At 45.0% G+C, this 17,190-nt stretch overlaps 1 protein-coding gene across 4 annotated transcripts in view; it reads right to left on the reverse strand.

Annotated features, from left to right (window-relative positions):
• Positions 1–17,190, reverse strand: part of MAPKAP1 (mitogen-activated protein kinase associated protein 1) — a 138,640-nt gene that overhangs the window by 30,872 nt on the left and 90,578 nt on the right. The window lies entirely within an intron of this gene.

The following is a 17,190-nucleotide window of genomic DNA, read 5'->3' on the forward strand; positions in this document are numbered from 1 at the left end:
CAATTCCCATTTAAAGACACACTGGGCCCCTTTGCTTATCTGAGTTCATCCCTCCCCCAGCCCAAAGTAAAATGAAACGAGCGCCTTCCTTCCTGAGGGTTCAGACAAACGTGCATGTGCACAGACACGCAGGTGGATTGGAAAGTGGCAAGAAAGGCTGCCCACGCACGAGGCAGGCGGGCAACTGAGCTGGCCACAAGAGATGCTTGCCTCGGTCTGCGCACAACTTGCTTGCACAGAACCTTGCATTTTTTACATCTGATTGCAAAACTTGGTCCTGCGCTACTGCCGTTTTCCTTTTCACTGGTGACTCTATAAAAGCCTACACTTGAGATGCTCCTGGGACTGTCCTCTTATGCATTTGCAGTGGTTACCGGTACTCTTTTCCACATTCCACTATTATCCACAAGATAATGTGACAGATTTATTTGTTAACAGGAGCGCACACTTCCAGTTATCGTTGCTTCCACAGTTGCAGGTAAGAGGTCCCAATGCCAGATGGAATGTGATACTAGTTTACTGGCTGTAAGAATCAGCAAGGGTCATCGACACACGAATCTGCTGTACTATAGATCTGAATACTGTTAACTGCTGAATATGAAAAAACGCAGTAGGTGTGGAGACAGAATTAGATACAAATATGGCCCTCTGCTACTTCGACCAATTATTTTCAACTACCTGCGACTTAACTGTTGACTTTTTTTGAGCTTCAAGTGTCAATCTACCATTTCTCAATTAATTCAAATCCCCTGAAAAGGAAGATGTTATTAATTAGACTAATATTTGCCAAGTTATAGTAAGTATTGCGATAAATCAGCGCGAGGACAATAGGTAGATTTGTTTTTTTCATGCCCTTCTTTCATATGGATCCCAAAGTTTTAGACCTAAAACTGAAATGAAACTATATATATGGGGTTCACTTCTCTAAGCTAAACGAAGCCAAGTCCAGGGAATTGCAGGACTGCTAACGGAGCAGCAAACCAAAACTTCACGTAACGGATTAGGACACAATGAGAAGAGAAATGTATGCAAATGAACCTGCGAGGGGGAACCCAGGCAGGAAGAACTCAGCTCGTAAACAGGAGGCTGGCTGAGACGCTGGGGCCAGCGTTCACGCTCCTACCAGCAGTGTCACTAGACCGGCTGTCAAACACAACCAGCTAGGAACCTGGTTTTCTCGCTTATCCAAAAGAAGAAGCCTGATCATATTTCTGTTCACAGTTACAATGATTTAAAGAAAACAATGATATTCAGGAACTCCTTTCAGTCAGCAAGGAATATATACTCAAACCTTGGCTGCTCAGCAAACAGGGAGTAAAGGTAATGCGGGCCTTTTTGTTACAATACCTAATGCAGCTCCAACACTAGTTTTCTAGGGTTCAGGTCTTGCTGCGCAATACAAAATCTTACAAATAATTCTACTGAAACAGGTATTTTAAGAACAACCCAAGTGTTTTAAAAGCCAATCAGCCCACTTATTTATCCCCATTCTGGAAACTCACCCGCTCCTTGCAAAGAAAAGCACTGATAAGTCGAAGAATAGCCTACATTTCTGAAATAAGCACTTTTACATTACACAACTATTTTTGTTAAACTTTTTAACCACACTAACTTTAAAAGTGGCTTCCTATACAGTGTGAATCTTCTGAAGGGAAGGCAAATACTTCCATCCACTTGACACTTAAAGCACAACCTCCCTCAATGCTCGCGCCCTGCCCCGGGGGAGAAGCACAAGAGTCTAGAACAAGCAACAGTTTTTCTCAAGTCACTAAAAACACCACCTGATCTACTGGGCTAAGTATATAACTAAAGTTTTTAGTGATACAAAGTGTCTCTAAATAGGTTTTAATACAACAAATTTGTTGAAATCATTAAATCCATTCCTTCTCTATTAGTAGTTAAATAGTTCTAAATGCTTTACTGACTTTGAATTATGATAGTATATGATGAAATATTTAAAACATATATAAAAAAAAATTAAGTCTTTTAGCCTCAGATGGCATGCCTAAGAGATGAAATTTGTTAGCCAATTAATTTTAAATTTACTACAGCAGAGTTTCAATTACAGCTCCTCATTTCGTTTCCCCAGAAGTCATGTGAAGAGCACACCGCATGTTCCGAGTGTATTCTGCTCTTGAAATGGCACATTATTTTTCTGTAAAATGGAGTCTCCTTATTCCTGGTGACTTTCAGAACAGATGCAGAGCCAGGCTATTTGCAGGCCACAGGAGGAAAGCAGAACTGCTCCCTCTGTGCCCAGCACAATCAGCAATTGCACAAGTAGCTGGTTCCAAGCATTTATAAAACAAATTGCACTCCAAGAAAAAGCAGAGACATTTGATCTAAGCACAAATAGCAAAGGGAGCAAAGTGTGTACTGCACCATTTCCTCCTCCTGTGCCACAGGAGATCTTGGAAAACTGGCTCAAAAATGAAGAAGAAAGGTGTGGTGGTTACACAAAACTTACTGAGCACAACATTCAAATGAAATACCAGCACAATCAATCTGTGTCGTAAAGCTGCTGTAAGTGGCAAGATCAAGCAGATTCAGGTGGAAGGCACAAGCCTGCTTAGCTCATCTTGCTACCGGGGCAAAGTGGAGCGTGATTTCCAGAAGTCCCCATGCAACACCCAACTGCTTCAGCACCTACAGAGCAGGTGAAGCAGACGAGAACGGTGGCCTGAGTTACTGCTTCAGCCTCCAAGTTCCTGTTATCATAGTGACTCGTTCAAAAGCAGAAACCACTGCAGCATAGGAAATGTTTCACCTCACTAGATTCTGTGAATCCTATTCTATTTGTGCCCAGATTCCAGGCGGCAGAGATCAGACCAGTATTACGGCTGTTATCATCTTCGTAACAACAGAACGCAACACGTCCGAGGGCAGCCGGGCGAGGATCCCACGAATCACAGCAGTTCTGCCACGGCCCCTTCAAAGCTGGTGCAGCTTGCTAAGTCGTACCAGCTGCCGTGCACAAGCACCGGCCATGTGCACGTGGAATCGGTTTTTGGAGGTAGGGGGAGGGAACGCGTTTCTCAAATCCCGGGATCTGTGATCCCTCCTTAAGATGCCAGAAAGGTGCTGACGAGACATGGGCCTAACTCCATTTCCAAACTGGAGCGCTGTGTAAACGGACACCGTCTGTACGAAGCCTATTGGCTGCAGCAGGTTAGAGAGGTCAGCCAGTCACGTTTTCCTTCCACCACAGCTCTGAACCAGCTTGTGAGGGCATAGCCCAGGACTCCTGCCACTGGTACGCGCACGGACAGACCTGAAAACCTGCATGGTGTATCTGCAAACCCTGTGAGCCTTCTCCCTTCATCCCTTTCCCTGTCATTCCCACCTGGAGTCTTCTCCTGGCTTTAAACTGGAAGCATTTACTTGCTGATGAGATGCCCAGTGAACAGGCGCTGCAGCAATATAGATGCCATTTTCATAGGGGGTAGTTTTCAGTAGTATGCCCAGACATCCCACTGCTGGAAGCTGTAGTTTTCATTTACCAGCATATTTTGATTTTTAAAGTATCTTTTTTTACCCACTATTGTGTGAAATGCATAGCAGGAGAACCAGTGATTTTGGCTATACACAGTGCTCCCACAGAAAATAAGATATATTTTTAATTTCAGTTACCACCACCATTCCAGGTGCATCTGAAAGAAGGACTAGCTGAATAGGCAAACAAAAGCATCATTTTAAAACTTATTCCCACTTTAAAAATTACTGCTTACTCAGGTGTGAAGTATAATTAAGATACGGAGTTAAAAAGCAGTGCTCAACAGTGGCTCATCTCCCTAAAGACCACTGACTCTCGTGGTCTCGGCCCATGTAAAAAAAGAAAAGTGTCTGAAAAAGAGAGACTCGGTGTCCTTTCTGCTTAATAAATTCCCTGCCAACGTGCACGGTGCAACGCTGCTGGTGGTTACAGCTTTTTGCATGAGCATGATAGTGGTGAGAGCTATTTTTCAGAACAACTTGTGAATTTCTGCAATTCAATGAATTGCCAAAATCTTCTTAATATTTAGTTTACAGTCAGATAATGTTTCCTGAGCTTCAGTAAGTAACCCAATGAAAGACCGCTACCACAGGGCAGCTGCTGAGGCAATTTCTAGGGAACAGATTCTTTAAAGAAGTAAATATTGTAAAATTCAGGGAGGAGTGTAAATGGGTCTTTAGGCAGTATCTACCCTTTAAAAATAGGTTTAAAATGTCACAAATCTGTATAAAGCTACACGACCTCTACTTTACAGCAGATGAAAAAACGTAAGAGCGATTCTGTGGAGCAGTTATACTGGAGTAAATAGAAAACTCCTTTCAGATGTTCAAATGATGTATTTATAGTAGAAATATCATGTAACTTAATGGTCTAGTAACAAAATATTGCTCTGGGCATTTCACAACAGAATTTCCACGTTATAATACCACCGCTGGAGGTTTATGGATTTCTGCAATGCTGGGACAAGCATTCCACACACGCTTCAAAGCAAACCTTTAAAATATGGCATGTGAAAGGTAAAGTGGTCATGCACACCCACTTCAGCCGCTAAGTCTTATCTATTCACTGAAAAGACCACGGCTGGAGCACGTAGCTCATCTCTCACTGCAGGTGGCTGAGACGCTGGCTCACCACGCTCACGCACAGTACCGTTCACACGAGCCAGGATGCGAGGCGGCCCTTTGCGAGACGTCGCCACGGAGGAGCTGGGGCTCTAGAATGGAAATTGCTCTGGCAGGCGACGGGGGAGCGGGGCAAACGAAACACCTCCCTGTCCCGGGGAAGGGTTAGCGGAAGGGCCGCGGAACGACAGAAGTCACCGTACGGGTGCGCCCAAAGCGGAAGGAGAGAGAGAGATGAACCAGAAGCGTGGTCTGAGCCAAGCCAAGATGGTAAGAGATGAAGCAGTTGGACCTTTAAGCAATTCATTTTTCATTCACAAACTAGACGCGAGGAATTCAAGGGTATCAACATACCCAAAGGCTAAGCTCTCTTTAGCTTTCAGGGGAGGTGCTATAGTTGAACCCCTGTTCCAGCAGCCTTTGCAGCCAAGTTGCCTTGGGCTCACTGATCTTAATTTTTGGAGCACGCTGCTGTGCAAAATATCCTGCAAATATGAGCAAGTGCCTAAACATACAGAATTGCAGAAGCCGGCAAGCAAACTCTTCTCTTTTAGCAATGATTTTAATATGCTGATCAGCTACTGCAGAGCAACCTGACCAACTGCAGCATGGAAGTCCATCACCATTCAGGTACAAGCAATGCTCTCAACCTCTGGACTCCAAACAGCAAACGCGCATGCAACATTTAAATGTGTGGATCTCCATAACGCACATTCCCACCTGTTAAAACGTTTATCTGCCCTCCAGTGCGGTTGCTGGTTGTTTTCTGGGGAAAGGTCTTTATTGTTTTATTTGGTTGTGGCAAACACTGCAGCAGACACCTTTAATCATTAGGAATTTAAAAAAAAAAAAAAGGTGTACGTGGGCCATGAGGTCGCTGTTGGCTTCCCACAGCACAAGATGAAATTTACCCTTGGTGATGAGAACCACAGAGCATAATCAAATTAAACAGTTCCCTCACAAAAGGAGAACGGCCGTGCCTATTACAGACCAGAGCTGCTGCCTAGTTAAATTGCAAAGCCTTCAGAAAGGGTTTTGAAAGCATGACCCATCAGTTCTAATTTTTAAAACTTATCCTTTCAGTCAAGACTAGAAAAAGGCCCATTCCAACTTTTATCTTTACTACAAAGTGCTGTTATCTTGGGCTGCTGTCAGGAGCTCTATCTCTCTTTCTGCTGACAAGCAGAGACGAGAGAGATAAGATTGGGAACGAATCTCACTTCTCTGAGTAAATAAATAATCAATACTCATCTAAATGTAAATGAGAAAGTATCCCCCTCTGATAACAGGGCTCTTATCAAAGAGCCAATTTTCTACAGACATTTGGCCTCAACCAAATCACCATCATTCAACCCCAGCCTAATGGCTAAAAATCGTAACTAAATTGAACCGATCACCAGAGATCAACTAAGTTCAGCCATGGCTCCTCCGGGTTCAAATGTTTGCAATGCAATTTTGCCCCCATTAACTTTCAGTGCAATGAGGGATGCTATGGTCAAGGGCTGAATCTGCACAGTAAACAAACTCAGACCCTTCAGAATAAAACCACCCCCTCCCCTTCCAAGAAACCCGTAAAGCATTTAAACAAAAAACAAAGGAAAGCCAGGCTCTGCCTGTGACAAGTTAAAAGGGATAAAAATGGGGACTATGGTAAGACGGCTCCGTGTACGACTTTGAGGAACTGGGAGAGCTGCAGATTGTTGCTGCGCAACACAACTCCGCTCGTTACAAGTGTGAATGAAAAAGCACTTCTACCTCTAACACTTGCTGCTACCACAACACCCCTTTGCCTGGGCCCTGGTCACCCTTTGCAGCCCGCTTCTGCCCCGCTCCCAGGTCCTCACCCTGCAGCTCCAGCTTAGCCAGTTTGCTTCTGCGGCGCACGTTCTCCTTCAAACCACGTCTCCAAGAGGCCCTGCAGTTGCAGTCAAAAGTCTGCGCTCAGGAGGTTTTAGTCTCTATTTACCATATCTTGACAGCGAGCCCTACCTCACCTCGCGTGCTCCTCTCTGTGAACGCTCCTTTTCCCACAGTGCCACCCATAATGCCAAAGAAAAAGAAATCTCACTTCAGTGAAACTGGTGGGAGTCCTAGTAGAGCTAGTGCTTCAGGAGCTCCCCAGGGTTTCAGCGTGGCGTGTGTAAGCCTCCTGAGGTTAGTCAAAAGTGGATGGAGAACTCCAAATCTCAAATCCTAGCCCTGCATCCATCCAGTGACCCACGCTGCCCAACTGTACAAACAAGGACAGCCCTGCCTGTAGGACGAGTGTTGCGTTATTCTGCGTTCCAAGGGGAACATGACCTGTCCCCAAGGGCGGATCCAGCATGGCAGTGATGGGGACACGGCACACGCGCAGTAAAGAGAGCTCGTTGGGCGTATCTCACACACCAGCGGGGATGTGGCCAAAGCCCCTCGCTGTGATCATGGATGCCATCCTCTGATGGGCGTGTCAGTGCAGCCCTGCATAACTGAACGATAGGAGCTCACGGGCATGGGGTCTTCCCTTCCCTCATCGCCTGCAAATTAAGTGGGGGGAGGGTGGGTAAAGGAGCGTTAAGCAGCAGCACACAGGCCCTGGACTCGATGAAAGCAGGGGCTGAGTGTTGTAGATACCGCCACAAACATGGAAAAGGGTTTCTGGCTAGATACACCCTCTGATTATGGTGCACCTGCTTTACACTTCACTGGGAGAGGTGGCCACGTCTTTGTTGCACCTCTCCCATTCCCACGGCATTCTGCATTCATTGATGTCATCCAAGGATGGATACACATCCAGTCCCCCTTCCTTTCCTTCACACCTACTTCCTCTGCAAAGCCTTTCCCTGCTGATCTCTTCAAACACCTCCACGTTTGAAACTGCCCCAGCTTGAGCCTTGGGGGGAAAGGATCGTCTCTCACATCCCGTCAAGTACCTTGCACATTGTGGTGCTATTACACCAACAGATACAAATAGCTAGGAAGTTAGAAAGAGTTGGAAATCACCCCCTGACTGCCAGACACACAGCAGATGAACAAATGTGAACAGGAGAGTTTCCTAAAAAAACAAAACAAAACAAAAAAATCACAGCTGTGCCACAGCCCGGTGGAAAAAGAGGTCTTCTCTGTGTGTAGTGGCAAACCAGGAGGGAAAACATTTACAGAAAGCCATCAGATAAACGTTCAATGCTGGTGTCCGTGGTATTTCCTTATTTCAAAGTTTCTCCTTTTCCAAGTCAAGTAGATTTATAGCTTTATTGCTCCAACCCTAGAACTTGGAAAGATTATTTTTTTAGTTTTAACTGTACCTATATTTATTTTTCTTGTTACCCACTTTTTATTATTACTATAGAAAACATTTGCTGGAAATATGTTACAGCTATTACAAGACCATAAAAAAGAGGAGAGTTTATGTATTTCTATCACTTCAAATAATCTGTCAAAATGTATCAATCACACTAAGTGCAAGGCCATTGAGTACTAGCCTTCACTACCAGCACGAGGAAAAATACTCATTCCACCCGGATCGGCAGCTATGCAAACCAGGACATTACCATCATCTGGAGAGCCTGGCTCAGTTGAAATACTGGTGAGGTTTGGGCTTTGCCACCAGCTTCAAGATGCTGACCGTGGCGTAGGAAACGAAGTAGAGAAGAGAGGCCGTAAACAAAAGAGAACTGGAGGGGAAGAGCCAGGAATACACTGTGGAAAAACAAAGACTTTAAGAGATCTCAGGCCTTCTGTTGGGGAAGGTTTCTTGGCACATTACAGAAAGGCAGGCTTGGCAATGACAATAAGGACAGCAGAAAAATATGCAAACAGCTTAAGAGGAGATAGCTGAAAAGGCAGAATGTTTACATCCCAAGCCCTAGTGCTACCGGGACACCTCCAAACCTGTTTATTTGTTCAAAATCCCCAAAGGCCCTCAACACCTCTGAAGTGGAGCAAAGATTTTATCTTTGCAAATTCAGATATCACTTGTTAAATACAGACATTTAAGGGACGAAAACAGACCTTTAACATTATACACAAGCATCAGATTTTTCAATCCAATCTGTTTTTCTTAACTTGCACTGCTGTGACATTACCAAATTTTACATACAGTTATCTGTCGCTCTCCACAGAAATACAGATGGTTTTCGCAGAAATAAACAGTCATTTATTTGAAACAATTGTAAAATAGTTTATGGAAACCAGTGGTGTAATGCATTCAAATAAATGCCAGGACTGGTTGATGGAGAGCCAAGGTGTTAAATCACACTGTTTAAGAATTCAGCTGTGGGAAACAGATAGTAAATCCAGAGTGACAGAATTTCCAGTGATGGCAAAGGTTTCTGACATCTAGTCCAGTACACAAAAACTACAGCAGTTCAAACCCATTTTACTTAACACTACCTTGACAGCCAGTGAAATTAAAGAATTTAGTCAAAAGCACCTTAAAATAAATAAAGACGCTTCATTTATGTGCTGTGCTTTTGTGGAGTATAAAGCAGGCAATGCTACCAGCCGCAGGCAGTAAATAACAGCAGAGTATTTTACTTATTTATTGTTATAGGCTTTAATTCTTTTATACTTAACAACGTGTAACTCAAATATAACCAGGAAATGGATGAACTTGTGCTCATGGCAGAAATATGATATTCAAATAAAAATTAAAAAACCCACATATGTGAAGGCAGCGAGATGAGCTTTATATGCTCCTGGGAGGGGAGTGAACACCACAACCGGCATGCTAGACCAACCCAGACCTCTGCCCATCTAAGAGGAAGCGCTCATCGGACACCTTGTTCCCCACCATTTAGAGCGGGGGCTTACTTGCAGCCCTGCTAGAGCAGCATCCGTGCTCTACTTTGCATTAGTGTTTCCCTCCTAAGTACAGACAGAGAACGACACCACGAATGCAATAGTAGCCACGCAAAACACGTTTCACGCGTGAAGCACGGTACTAAGCAGGTGGTTGTGTGGATGCATCCGGAACAGCAACACTAACATCTCTCACCACGGGAATGCAGAACACGCCGCATCCGTTACAGCTTTATTACCGACCTAGCAGAATCGATAAGTAGGAGATACCAGGATCAACAACCCTAAAACTGACGGACTCCTGCTACTCTGCATTTCACATTCATCTCAGGGACCAGCCCGGAAAATCTTAGTAGCAAAATTGGTCGATATGCAAAATCACACCAATTGCAAGAGCTGCTTCTATGCTGGCAAACGGTCCCAAAATCTTTATTCAGTCCTAGCTGTTTAACACGCTCACATGAGTTTCTCCCAGCCACCCAGCGTCTGGCCAGGATTGGCATGCGCAGGCAAGGCACAAGTCACTGGCGTTACAACCCTACCACAACAGACCCTGCTGGTAGGCAGAGGGAGATGCTTTGAAGAGCTGGTCACTAGGATGCTGTCTCCAGCCAGCAGAGATGTATTTAGCTTCTCAGAACACAAAAATGGCTGAAGAGATTGCACTAGATTAAGCCTTCCCCCAACACACACGCAAGACCCAACACCTCTGGCAGAGTCCAGACAAGGAGAAGGTGTCTGTTTTTGGAGGACCACAAATGTGTGGAGGCAGAGGCTCTGACAGCTGATAGGGATGATAAGGCCGCCACAACTGGCCAGGGAGAATTCCCTCATTGGGCAGCAGCCTTAAGCTGACACAAGTGGGAAAGAAGAGGGCAAAGTGGCTCCGATTCCCAGCAGAGATTCTGGGCTGCATCAAACCACCTTCACGACCTCGTCCCTGCGCCTTCTGTCCTACGCTCCCTCGGTGAAACGGAGCAGCAAGGGGAATAAAGCACAACAGCCGACCAAGGGAGGTACGTTCTTTAAATGGAGATGGCTCGAATAAAACACCCTTTAAGAAAACAAGGGGATTACTAAAGTCAAATATTAACAGAGAAAAACTGTGCAAATGGGGAATACAGATCTGTAAATACTTACTAGGTAAAATATCACGTGGGAACATTGCAGCTATCAAGAAACAAAGCAGCATAAAGGCAAGGAGGTCTCAGTTAAGCCCGTGCGTTTAACAGAAATCCTATCCTGTAACGGTAAGTAAATGGTTAGATAGGTACAAGGACAACCGTGGCCCTACCCAGACACGAACACTACAAACTCCCCGGGGAAGTAAGACTGGCTAAACCCTTGTGCACAATCTGTGTTTGCATATGGGGAAGAGAGGGAGGGAAGAGGGAGATGAACAACAATTTTTTCTGGTTATTCTTCACGTTTCTTTTCAGCGGAAATATGTCCCGAGTCGCACAATGAGCAGACATGAGAAGTATGCCACCTCTCTTTAAAGTCAGTCCAGTCGAACGGCTCGCACACCTTGATCCCATCTGTGTTCTGCACGGTATCCCCTCCAAATTCTCCCTTCCTCCCCTGCTTCCCACCATTTCCCCTTTACCTCTTCTTCACAAATTCTTGCTGCCTCTTCACCTCACCATATCACACGCAAGTTACTCGGTTCAGTCCTGCCAACATTTCATTTTCTGGCCTGATCCTTTCCTGACATTAACATCTATGAAATAACTTATGAATTAATTTCCTCCTTACCTGCCACCCCTTATGCTCCCCTAAGCTTGCGATCCTCCCTCTTTCCAGACCTGCCTGTTGATCAGGTGCAAAAGGCAGGTTTTGAAAAGATATTTAGGATTACTGGTCATTCAGTTGACTTTTTTTTTTTGTAAGAGAAGGTTTATCTGTCACAAACAATTACCCTCTTTCAAAGTGGCCACTACCAGCCATCGCTCTCTGCTGGACTAAAGCCACAGCTCCCCTCAGGGGAGAAGGTGACCCCCCTTATGCTGTGAGCAGGTAGAGATTTTGAGTGTCATTGAGAGCAAGACAAGAGAGATACTCTTCTAAATATGGCCACTCTTTGAGAAGGATGGGAGAAGACAGACAATTAAAAGAAAGCTGCTTTTTGAGGAATTGAGCTGTAGAACAGCATCCTTCAGCCTCTGCTGGAGGAGAAACATTTGCTTATGAAGAGCAACAGGAAGAATTAATGTTAATGCTCAACTAAACTATTCACATGTAATCAGTGCACAAGAGTCCAGCAAGATTATCAGCAGGGGAAGTTGGAAACGTCTGTTATTCTACTGTTGAAACCCTAGGGGCAAGAGCAAGTGACACTGGGCACGTCTACATGTGCATTAATGCACCTTTTTTATTGCACATTAAATTTAGTACCTCCAACGTGAGGTATGAAATGTGCGTTAGGCTGTGCTAACGCACAGCTCATTTGTACCTTTTTAGTGACACTTAATGCACAGTAGACTATTGTACTGCAAACTAGCAAGATGTCATGGTTTTTTACATGACACTTTAATGTTCAGTAAAATAGTCTACTGCGCATTAAAACATGTGTAGACATGCCCACAGGGTTTAACATTTCTTGAAATTAGGACTTCCTTATAAATGCTCAGAAAATGACTGCTCAGACTAAGATCTAATTTTGGAGAGCACAAGGTAGATAAGAGAGATTGAATCCTTTTAAATACAAAATTTAACATTACCTCCACAGCCATTTAGTAGCCTTTAAGTGAAGTGCAAATTCTAGAACAGATTGCTGCTCTACTGTGGGCTGCAGGTTACACACAACTACCTTCCTTCTCTCTCCGGCCATTCTCTTCTCTGCCCCTTGATCTGCTTTCTCTCCTCCTCACACTTCAGTGACACTGAATTGTTCTGCTCCTTTGCAGCACTTCTGAGCATGCCACTTCTCTTTAGTATCTGAGGAAAGAAGGGACAAGGGGCGCTGGCGATGTCAGCAAGCATCAAGAGTGGGTATCGACAAACGTAACAGGTGAAATACTCCAAGAAATTGGACAATCATAAGACAGGCTTGAATTAAAATATTCCATTTTAAATAAATAGCATCCCAGCCGTCCCCCTGGAGCCTGGAGGATGCTGAACAATAGTGAGTAGCTCTGAATACAAGCAGTGCTTTGGTGTTCGGGTCTTTGTTTACCTTGTGAACTGTGCTTGCACGCACGCACTCGCAGGGGCAGGCCTGAGAAATGATGTGGTGCCTTCAAACTGGTATTAAAATTGCCAGGTGAGAAATCACTGAAAATCTGTTCACATCTATGGATAATTCAGCCACCTGAATGTTGTACTTTGTTTTCCTTTTAAAGAAAGCACGAACATCACTTCTCTCAGGATTCTCTTTTTCACAAATGTTTGCAAAGTTTTAAAAGGTGAATGGATGCCTGTTTTTGAAAGGAAACTAAAATACAGAATAGTAAGCTCTCTTAAATAAAACATGCACGACTTGAATACACTATACAGAACAACCCTGACTTAGCTTGGGAAAGGAGTCGATGATTTAAAGAGACCTTTGCTCTACAAGTCCCTTACTTCTATCACGGGAACTAAAATATGATATGGTGAGTTTTATTTTTATGTTCTATCCCAGTTTCCTGTTTTATTTTCACTTATTATACAGCTTCCTGTAGTAGTGAGATGATACACTTATCCACATTAGTGCGATTACTTTGTAGACTACTTTTGGTCACTTTACACATTTTAAGGAATGTAAAACCCCACGGCGGGCAGCTGTTAGGGACCATAAAATTATTTTAGAGCAGCTGTTTTCATTTATGTAAAAAGGCATTAGTCTTTTTCCAAACTGAACAGAATACTCGGTTAATCACTCTTATTCTAACCCATGGAAAATCCAGGTCATGTCTATGAAATGTTGGCAGAAGACACTGTTTATAGTAATTAAACTTGTATAGCATTTTGGTCATAAAAGGATGGCGTATTTCTGGTTATGGGATGTTTACAGTTTGAAGCAGCTATTAAATAACAATCAGTAGCATGCTCATCTTGCAAAGACTTTCTACTTAAAATCAGACAAAGTTAATCAGACACGGCTGCTCACTTCATAAGTGCCAGGCCAGCAGAGCACAGTGAGGATCAGGAGAGAATGACGCTCGTGCTGCACCATTTCACATAGTTCAGTCTGGTGTTTGCTTTTTAGCAACAATTATAACAATGATCAAACTTAAGAAGTGATTTTACTGCTTCAAAGGAAGTTACTTTTTCTTATGTTGGTGTCAGAGCTTAAGGTGAGTCATTTACTTGACAATAAACCCTTGTTCATACAAGGTCTTTGCCTTATCAGTTACGCAGCAGCAGCAGCTCCGAGAGCCCTATCAGGATCCCATCCAGACAGGCTCTTTCGCCATGCAACAGAAAAAAGGCAGCCAACTGCTCCAGACCTTATACCCTAGACTTGGAGCATGCAATGGGTGGATGACATGGTAAGAGAAGGACGACATACCAAAACAACCATCTCAGGCCTTGCAAGGCTACAAACCTGATTTTGAGTTTGAACCAGAAAGCTCAATGAAACGGGCATGGAAACAGAGTGTCAATTATTTTACCAATGCACATTTAGCTCAGGACAAAAGTATACAAAGTTGCTACCATCTGCTAAATTATTGGATGAAGTAAAACTATTCATAAACCTCTTTAAAATGCACTCCTGCAGACAGCGATCATCCTCCCACCCAACCTAGTCTTCCAATGGTTTAACTGTTTGTGAAGATGAGACAAAAAGCTTGCCCATGCCACCCAGGAAGTGTTGCAGTGCAAGATGGGACCTCAGAGATCCTCCGACGGCCTCCACAGGGGTTCAGCTGCCTTGTCACAATCTGCAGCCCAGCGGGCGAGATTTCCCAGTTATGGAGACTGGGCACCTCTCAGCACCTGGGTGCTTAGTAGTGAGGACTAAGAGATCATTCATTTTGCATATCCATCTGCTCATATTTAGTAAGTAAGGGCTCTGCTGACTTCCACACAATGACTTCCTGGATGGTAAAGTACCTATATAGCAGCACATTATGGAGTTTGTACTAGCACCTAGGCTGCGGAGGGGGGCAATCTTTTTGGCAGGCATGCCACAAAATTAGCCCCACCTTCCTGGAGTGCCACTCTAATCCTCTTTCTGTGCCCAATCTGCTGCTCTGCTTTCTGTTCCCTGCCCTATCTGCCACTGTATTGCCTGTCCCCTCCCTGGTCGGCTGTGCACCACATGCAGAGGTTGCCCAAGCCACTTGTGGCATGTGTGCTGCGAGTTGGCCACCCCTGCCTTTGATGGGAAGCTGTGTTAGTTTGAAGTCAGGCAGAAGGCAGGGCAGGGCAGCACCTGAAGTCTCTCCACCCTACTCGTGCCATCATTTAGTAAGGATATCAAATAGCAGGTTGCGCTTTGAGCTGCACGAGAGCTCACCTGGACGTGTATTCTGCAAACGCCAGCAGAACCAACATAACATCCCCCTGTACCTGCACGCTCCTTATGGGGCCATCGCCGTGGCATCCAGGTGTCAGGGGACAGCGCCATCCCTTTTCTTGTGCTCTGAACACAGCAAGCCTATTTTATACAAAAACTCTGGAGATGGGCTTTAGTCCAAATGTTAAAAGATTGATAAGATCCATTTGTCTAATGGAAAGTGTGGGCTGGAACGCTACAGGACAGTCACAGCAGCAGCACTCTGGTCTTGGAGCAGAGGTGCCTCTCCACTGCACTCTGGAACAACTACCTGCGGTCCAACACACACCCTTCTGCAACGCAGGATCTTACAACACGCACCTACTCCAAGCCAAAAATCACTGGGCCAGCGTGCCTGGAGCAGGGTTCAAGTAAGGGCAACAGAAATGAGCGGCAGTGCTACGGAGCGCCACGCTGAGTTCTGTTAACCAGTCGCTGCTCAGAGACGGGTGAATTTGTATGACATGCTGATCACCTGCATTTCTTCCAGCCTTTTCTTTGGAGGATCTTGGGGTGGGATTTTCAAACGCTGCCAGTGTTGGCCGCCTCCTGCTTCTATCTGAAGTCAGTGGTTACACTTCAGCGAGTACAATTATGCCAACGCTGAGCACTTTTCAAGCCTCACAACTCTCTTATTATGCATATCCAAACTGACAGAGATGCCTTTGCCAACCACTGTAACAGAGCCATATTCAGGAGGAACAGGAAGCCATCATGGCCGTGGTTTTAAACAAGTGATTCTATTTCATCCTGGCAAAAGGCAGCGAGAGTCAGTGAACTGCTTTAATCACAAACTGAGCCTTAATCCATTAAGTGCTAGAAAGTGCATGTTTTCTGGAAGCTGCTTTCCAGGAACTCTGGATCTAGAAGATACATACACAACTATCCTGGAAGTACCTGCGCACACTGGGATTTCCCATACTGCCATTGTCATGGTATCTAAGCACTGTCCAGGTAAATTAGAGATAGATAATGAAGTCCCTAGTGGAGTCTTCAGCTTTTCTCTTTTCCCTGCTATTGGGACCCTTGTTGGGAAGACTGCAAAGGAATATAAAGAATTAGGAGAATCTGATCCAATTTGCCCGATTTTCCTCCCCTTTGGGAGAGGAGACAGGGATGGGGGTGCAGGTCGCTGATGTAGGGGGGCTTTGCTAATACCCCTCAAGGTGGACCGGCTCTGGGTTAGCCGACCTCCGTCAGAAGCTCGCTGCACACCACCTCGCGCGAAGTACGCGTTCGCAGTGCATGCTGCCGAGCACGCGATAGGTTAAACACACTGAAGATAAAGCATTCTGCTCAGTTATTTTTCATTACCATAAGAAAACATCAATTACATTTTCTATTTTATGAGTGTACATCAGGGAATCCATTACAGTAAGAGCAAGGTTATGTGACTGCGTTTGATTCTTCTTCACTAAGCTAAGAGAACAGTTAGGTTTAAGGATAATGAAGCCAGGCAAACTAACATATCTGCATAGGCAGTTCCGACCCTGATTTATCCAGCCTGACTTCAGCTAATTAAACATCTGCCTCAACAGTTTCTTCTACAGATTTATCTCCTCAGCTATGTGGCACTGTGTCTTACAGGCTTCCCCCGCAACTTGCTCACATTCACACGAGCTTCTTCCAGTTCATTTTTGGGCATGTGGCAAAAAATGATCTGGTCTTCCCATGAACCCCTACTGCTATCCTTTGTGGACCTGAGCCACCACTCGCACTTCCCTAGACAGCTCTCCTTTGAGAAATAGCTTGGGGGACTGTTCCCACCTACAACACACTCGGGGTTATTTTACCCCTCATCTAATCCATTCCAGAACGAACGGTTACTAATTGAGCGCACACCTTCAAGGCACAAATTACGTAACAACTTACCTCGGAAAGGAAGACTGCAAAGGAATGGAATGAGGCTCCTAACCACCTGAGCCAACATAGCGAAGCCACACTACATATAATATATGGGCTTGAAAATATATTTAAACATGAAAAAACGGAACCAGAAGCAGCCGCATGATCAGCCTGATGGCTTGCACTGCATCAGGAAACGAAGGCAGCAGCCAGAGGCACAGGGAACAACAGGAGTTTTCCACAGCTCTGTAGACACGTTCCCTGCAACACTTCCCATGTTCAGCTTGGTAAGGAGAGCCGGACTGCCCAGTCTGTAAGGCAGAGTAGGGACCCAGTCTGGATACCTCAGACAGAGGAGTTACCACCCCCAGCCAGACTGAGGTCCTTCTGTCCCAATGACCTGTGCCAGCTGCCCCGAAGAAGGTGTGGGCAACCCCAGAGGAAGCAGCGATGGGGAAACGTGCCGCTAG

Source organism: Alligator sinensis, unplaced genomic scaffold (assembly GCF_000455745.1).
Source record: "Alligator sinensis unplaced genomic scaffold, ASM45574v1 scaffold611_2, whole genome shotgun sequence".
Taxonomy (NCBI): domain Eukaryota; kingdom Metazoa; phylum Chordata; order Crocodylia; family Alligatoridae; genus Alligator; species Alligator sinensis.